Source organism: Pongo abelii, chromosome 1 (genome assembly GCF_028885655.2).
Source record: "Pongo abelii isolate AG06213 chromosome 1, NHGRI_mPonAbe1-v2.0_pri, whole genome shotgun sequence".
NCBI lineage: Eukaryota > Metazoa > Chordata > Mammalia > Primates > Hominidae > Pongo > Pongo abelii.
Genome location: NC_071985.2, coordinates 43621093 through 43628656, shown reverse-complemented (window position 1 = coordinate 43628656; position 7564 = coordinate 43621093). Strand labels below are relative to the sequence as shown.

General features: G+C 42.3%; 1 long non-coding RNA gene across 1 annotated transcript; it reads left to right on the top strand.

Annotated features, from left to right (window-relative positions):
- The first annotated feature begins 1784 nt into the window (after positions 1 to 1784).
- Positions 1785 to 6764, top strand: LOC129048184 (uncharacterized). Its single transcript, XR_008510307.2, has 2 exons — positions 1785 to 1997; positions 5145 to 6764. It is a non-coding gene; the product is annotated as an uncharacterized LOC129048184 (long non-coding RNA).
- The last annotated feature ends 800 nt before the right edge of the window (positions 6765 to 7564 follow it).

Here is a 7564-nt window from a genome sequence, read left to right as displayed (position 1 = left end):
GGTGAGGAACAGCCTGGGGAGAAGGGGAGAGGTCAGATGAGTCTGTAGAAAAGAAGGGTTCAAATGACTCAGAGCTGGGGTGGAGACTGAAGGAACAGACAGGAGCAAAAGAAGAAAGATTTGGGATGAGTCACATTGGGCACAGAGACTAGGGAGGGACCAATGTGTATTAGAAGTCCTGGACGTCAGGCACCTCAGACCATTTGCCCATTTTTTGACAAAAATTATCTAGGTCTCATAGGATGGAGAAATCAAAAGTGCCATTTTCTGGCCATTTAGAAACATTGTCGAGTTTGTATTGGGGCCAAGCAATGTTGCAGAAGAAAATAAGACATTTAGATTTTAGGTCAGGTGATAGTTGAAGAAGTTTTAAGTTCTTGAGAACACAGGCTAAGGGAGAAGAAGGAGGAATGGAGGGTGGAAGTTTGCCCATAGTGAAGGAGGCAAGTTTAAAGAGAAGGGTAGAGACATGGAGAAAGGGTTGGGGAGCAGCCCTGGGCTGCAATGTGGGTGAGCAGCCAAAGGAGGCATCTCCGCAATTGACTTGCCACCAAGGGAATGTGGTTGAATGACCAAAGCAGGCATCCCTGCAGAGATCAGACACCAATGGAATGTGGGTGAATAATCAGGCAGGCATCCCCACAATGATTAAACAACAAGGGAAGGCTGCCTTCCTGAGTACATGACAAGCACCAGAGTTTTGGGTTCATGGATAAAATGCGTCTCCTTTGTCTCTACTAGAAAATGAAAGGAATTGAAATTAAGAGAAGAGAGGGAGTGAAGGGTGGCACCAAGATTGAAAGGAGAAAGAGGTTGAGGGATAGTGAGAGAGGTTGGAGAAGAGAGTAAAAGGAGGCCGCTTACCCAATTTAAAATTGGTGAGATGTTCCTTGGGCTGGTTGGTCTGAGGACCCGAGGTCATAGGTGGATCTCTTCATGGAGTGAGGGTGAGGACAGGGGACGGTCTCCTGAAGGAGTCCTGCTGACCTGGGTCTTTGGCACCAAATGTCTCATGCATCCATGTGAAAAGACCACCAAACAGGGTTTGTGTGAGCAACAAGGCTGTTTATTTCACCTGGGTGCAGATGGGTTGAGTCCAAAAAGAGAGTCAGCCCAGTCTATATCTTTTAAATGGGAAAATTCAATCTATTTACATGCAATATTATTCTTGATGGGTGAGTACTTACACCTAGCATTCTATTATTTTCTGCTTGTTTTGTATATCCTTTGTTCCTTCCTCTCTTACTGTTTATTTTTGCAGTTGGGCAGTTTTCTGTAGGGATAAGATTTGAGTCTTATCTCTTTCTCCCTGTGTATTAACTTTACCAGTGAGTTTTATAGTGTCACATATTTTTATGATGCTGATTATCATCTTCTCTGTGGGGAACAGACCCCCCAAAACCTGGCCATAAACCGGTCCCAAAACTGGCCATAAGCAAAATCTCTGCAGCACTGTGACATGTTCATGAAGGCCATAACGCCCATGCTGGTAGGTTCTGGGTTTACCAGAATGAGGGCAAGGAACACCTGGCCTGCCCAGGGTGGAAAACTGCTTAAAGGCATTCTTAAACCACATACAATAGCATGAGTGATCTGTGCCTTAAGGCCATGCTCCTGCTGCAGATAGCTAGCCCAACCTATCCCTTTGTTTCAGCCCATCCCTTCATTTCCCATAAGGGATACTTTAAGTTAATCTAATATCTATAGAAAGAATGCTAATGACTGGCTTGCTGTTAATAAATACATGGGTAAATCTCTGTTGGAGGCTCTCAGCTCTGAAGGCTGTGAGACCCCTGATTTCCTACTTCACTCTGCTATATTTCTGTGTCTTTAATTCCTCTAGTACCACTGGGTTAGGGTCTCCCCAACCAAGCTGGTCTGAGCAAGTGGTTTCCATCATGGGGTCTCGAATCCAGGTTGAAGGGTCACTGGAGCGATGCTTGGAGAACATGGAACTAGCTGGAGGACACCTGAGTACTCTTAAGGCAATCCCCATGGTGAGTAAGAAGGGGAGCTCAGAAGCATCAGGGTAACAATGGGACAAGTGTGCGGTCTGGTTCGTTCCATCTTGGAACTTTTTCACACTGATGATGAGGAGGAAGGAGAGTATAATGAAGTAACAGAAGAGGTTATAGAGCAGGTTTATTTACCAGCTAAAGCTAAAGTGGCAAAGGAGGGAGAGGTTCATCCCTACCCTTCTGCACCCCCTCATTATTATTTTGAAGAAAAAGAGTGGCCTAACCCTCCAGATCTTTCTTTTCCAGAGGACAGTGGGTAAAAATTAGTTGCCCCAGTGACTGTTCAAGCAGCACCTCGAGCGACCGCTCTTAGTTCTATTCAGTCAGGAATTCAGCAAGCTAGATGAGAGGGTGATTAAGAGGCTTGGCAGTTCCCTGTTAGACTACACTGCCCAGATCAACAGGGAAATATTATAGCTACATTTGAGCCTTTTTGTTTTAAATTACTCAAAGAATTTAAAGAAGCTATTAATCAGTATGGACCAGGTTCTCCTTTTGTAATGGGACTGTTAAAGAACATTGCTGTTTCCAGTCAGATGATTCCTACTGACTGGGACACTCTTACTCAAGCTTGTCTAACTCCTGCTTAGTTCTTACAATTTAAAACTTGGTGGGCAGATGAAGCTTCCATTCAGGCTGCTTGCAACACCCAGGCCAAATCTCAAATTAATACAACTGCAGACCAACTTTTGGGGGTTGGCAGCTGGGCTGATTTAGATGCACAAGTGGTCATGCAGGATGATGCCATAGAACAGCTTAGAGGAGTGTGCATCAGAGCTTGGGAAAAAAAATCACTTCAAGTGGAGAAAAATACCCTTCCTTTAGTGCTATAAAACAGGGACCAAAAGAACCATATGTGGATTTTATAGCTCGGTTACAGGAGTCTCTTAAAAAGGTGATTGCAGATTTGGCTGCTCAGGATATAGTGTTGCAATTATTAGCTTTCAACAATGCTAATCCTGATTGCCAGGCTGCTCTGTGACCTATCAGAGGGAAAGCACATTTAGTTGATTATATCAAGGCCTGTGGTGGTATCAGAGGTAATCTGCATCAGGCCACCTGCTAGCACGGACAATGGCAGGACTGAGAGTGGATAAAGAAAATACTCCATTTCCTGGAGCTTGTTTTAACTGTGGGAAGCATGGTCATACTAAAAAAAAATGTAGAAAAAATCAGCTAGTCAGGCCACCAGATAGGGGAAAAAAGAAAACTGCTGAGCCTGAACTATGTCCAAAATGTAGAAAAGGAAAACATTGGGCTAATCCATGTCACTCTAAGTTTGATAAAGATGGGAACCTGATTTCAGGAAATGCCATGAGGGGCCCATCCCGGGCCCCATTCCAAACTGGGGCATTTCCAGCTCAGGTCACTCCCTCACCCCTGTACAATGCCTGTCCCCCGCCACAGCCAGTAGTGCCACGGTAGATTTATGCTGCACAAAAGCTGTGAGTCTTCTGCCTGGGGAACCCCCACAAAAGGTCCCAACAGGAGTCTGTGATCCCTTGCCAGCAGGGACAATAGGATTAGTTCTAGGCAGGTCTAGTTTAAATTTAAAAGGAGTACAAATACATACAGGAGTCATTGATTCAGATTAGAATGGGAAATTCAAATTGTTATATCTACTTCTGTTCCCTGGAAAGCAGAGCCAGGAGAGTGCATAGCACAGCTCCTGATTTTGTCATATGTGGGAATGGGAAAAAGTGAAATTAAATGAACAGGAGGATTTGGAAGCACAAATAAACAAGGCAAAGCAGCTTATTGGGTAAATCAAATTATGGATAAACATCCTACCTGTGAAATAACTATTCAGGGAAATAAATTTAAAGGTTTGGTAGATACAGGACTGCACATTTTCTCTACAGCACTGGCCATCTGCATGGCCAATTCAACCCACTCAATTTAACATAGTTGGAGTTGGTAAAGCCCCTGAAGTATATCAAAGTAGCTATATTTTGCATTGTGAAGGGACCGATGGACAACCTGGGATTATTCAACCAATTATAACTTCTGTACCCATAAATTTATGGGGAAGGGATTTATTACAACAATAGGGAGCACAAGTTCTAATTCCAGAACAATTATATAGCCCTCAAAGTCAACATATGATGCATATAATGGGGTATGTTCCTGGTATTGGACTAGGAAAAAATTTGCAAGTTTTGAAAGGACCACTTCAAGTGGAAAGACAAAATTCCTGCCAAGGCTTAGGATATCATTTTTGATGGCGGCCATTGTTAAGCCTCCAGAACCTATACCTTTAAAATGGTTAACAGATAAGCCAATTTGGATAGAACAACGGCCGCTAAGTAAAGAGAAACTGGAGGCTTTAGAGAAATTAGTTCAACTAGAAAATGGGCACATAGCCCCAAAATTTTCTGCTTGGGATTCTCCAGTGTTCATAATTAAGAAAAATTCAGGTAAATAGAAAATATTAACTGAATTAAGAGCCATCAGTTCAGTTATACAACCTATGGGAGCATTACAGCCAGGATTGCCTTCTCCTGCTATAATTCCAAAAAATTGGTCTTTAATAGTCGTAGATTTGAGAGACTGTTTCTTTACTATCCCTTTAGCTGAGCAAGACTGAATGGTTTTCATTTACAATTCTTGCAGTAAACAACCTGCAGCCTGCTAAGCATTTTCATTGTTTTACAGATGGGTCTAGTAATGGTAAAGCTTCTTATTCTGGCTCAAAAAGTAAAGTTTTCCAGATGCCCTATACTTCAGCTCAAAAAGCGGAGCTTGTAGCTGTAATTGAGGTGTTGACTGTTTTGATATGTCTATTAATGTGATTTCTGATTCTTCATATGTGGTTCATTCCACACAGTTAACTGAAAATGCTTAGTTACAATTTCATACAGATGAACAACTGAAGACAAAAACAAAAAAGGGGGAGAAACAGGGATTATGGGACAGCCCATATACAATTGAATCTAGCATTATTAACTTTAAATTTTTTGAGCCTGCCTAGAGGCCAGATGTTATCAGCAGCTGAACAGCATTTACAGAAACCGGCTGCAAAGACAGAAGCAGAACAACTGGTTTGGTGGAGAGATCTGATAACAAAAAGTTGGGAAATAGGTAAAATAATAACTTGGGGTAGAGGTTATGCTTGTGTTTCTCCAGGCCAAAATCAATAACTGATTTGGATACCATCAAGAAACCTGAAACCTCATCATGAGCCAGATGCCGAGGAAGAAATTCCAGGAGGATCCCGAGGACCCCCTGGTTGCACCCATGTCAAGGCTGACACTGAGGAGGACCCCAACTGTCATGAGCAACACCCATTGAACACAGCCACCCACCTGGGGACAAATCAAGAAGCTGTCACAGATGGTGGAAGAAAACCTGAGGAAAGCGGGACAACCAGTCACAATGAGTAATTTGGTGATCTATCATAGTGATGATCACCATTGCCATGAGTATTCCTTCAACAAGGGCTGACACAGAGAACAATTATACTTATTGGGCATATTTATCAATCTTGTCTGGCAATAATGCCTAGATGATTTCACTCTATGACACAGTTACACATGCTTTCTGATCTCAGTATTTACCATAATAAATCTACTCCTATACTTGAGGCATACCACCCTCAAAAACCTATTTGTAAACAAAATAGCACCTGGCCAGAAATAATGAACAACTTGTTTAGTAAGATTGCATTGCAGAACAGGCAGAGATGCTATGCAACTATTCCTATGGAATCATTGATTGGTCCCCTAAGGGGATGTTTAGCTTAAATTGCACCTCTCAGTCTGCATGCCATGGCCACACTAGTTCAGATGGTCTGAACAAAGTGGTCAGATGGCAGAAATGATAAGAAGTATGGCAAAAGTTCCTATTGTCTGGAACCATGGCAGTATAGTGTCACCTCAACCTCAAATGATATGGCTCATTGTAGGAGCTAAACATAAGGATTTGTGGAAACTATTAATAGCTCCTAATAAGATCAAAATTTGAGAAAGAATAAAAAAGCATCCAGAAAGACACTCTACAAACTTGTCTTTGGATATTGCAAAATTAAAAGAACAAATATTTAAAGCATCCCAGGTACACCTGACCTTAATGACAGGAACTGGAGTGCTTGAAGGAGCTGCAGACAGATTAGCAGCTAGTAACCCATTAAAATGGATAAAAACACTTGGAAGCTCTGTGATTTCAATGATGATTGTGCTTTTAATCTGTGTTGTTTGTCTTTGTATAGTGTGCAGATGTGGATCCTGACTCCTGCGAGAAGTAGCTCACAGTGTCAAAGCTGCCTTTGCTTTTATCGATTTGCAAATCAAAGAAGGGGGACATGTTGGGAACAGGCCCCCCCCCCAAAATCTGGCCATAAACTGGTCCCAAAACTGGCCATAAACAAAATCTCTGCAGCACTGTGACATGTTCATGATGGTTTTAACGCCCATGCTGGAAGGTCGTGGGTTTACCAGAATGAAGGCAAGGAACACCTGGCCTACCCAGGGTGGAAAATCGCTTAAAGGCATTCTTAAACCACAAACAATAGCATGAGTGATCTGTGCCTTAAGGCCGTGCTACTGCTGCAGATAACTAGCCCAACCCATTCCTTTATTTCAGCCCATCCCTTCATTTCCCATAAGGTATACTTTTAATTAATCTAATATCTATAGAAAAAATGCTAATGACTGGCTTGCTGTTAATAAATACGTGGGTAAATCTCTGTTGGAGGCTCTCAGCTCTGAAGGCTGTGAGACCCCTGATTTCCCAGTTCACACCTCTGTATTTCTGTGTGTGTGTCTTTAATTCCTTTAGCACCACTGGATTAGGGTCTCCCCAACCAAGCTGGTCTTTGCACTTCTCACTTCTGGATATAGACCTCCCTAGAGGGTTTTTTTTTTTTTTTTTTTTGACAGGATCTTGCTCTTTCATTCAGGCTGGTGTGCTGTGGTGTATTCACTGCTTGCTGCAGTCTTGATCTCCCAGGCTCAAGCAATCCTCCCATCTCAGCCTCCTGAATAGCTAGGACCACAGGCCTGTGCCACCATGTCTGGCTACTTTAATTTTTTTTCCCTTAGAGACAGAGTCTCACTATGTTGCCCAGGCTGGTCTCACATTCCTGCACTTGTCATCTTCCTGCCTTGGCCTTCCAAAGTGCTGAGATTACAGGCATGAAACACTACACTTGGCCATCCCTGGAGTATTTCTCCCTTCCTTCCTTCCTTTTTTCCTTCCTTCCTTCCTCCCTCTCTCTCTTTCTTTGTTTCTTTTTCTCTTTCTTTCTTTTTCTCCCTTTCTTTCTTTCTTTCTCTCTTTCTTTCTTCTTTCCTTCCTCCTTCCCTCCTTCCCTCCCCTCCCCTCCCCTTCCTTCCTTCCTTCCTTCCTTCTTTCCTGTCTTATTTTAAAAGACAGGTCTTCCAGTTCAGAAATTATTTTATATGCTTGGTCTAGTATATGGCTAAATTTTTATTTAATTCATTAAATTCTTCAGCTCTGAGATTTCTGCTGTTTTTTAATACTATCTTTTTTGTTGTTGTTGAATTTCTCATTCAAATTATGAAATGTTTTTCTGATTTTGTTGAATT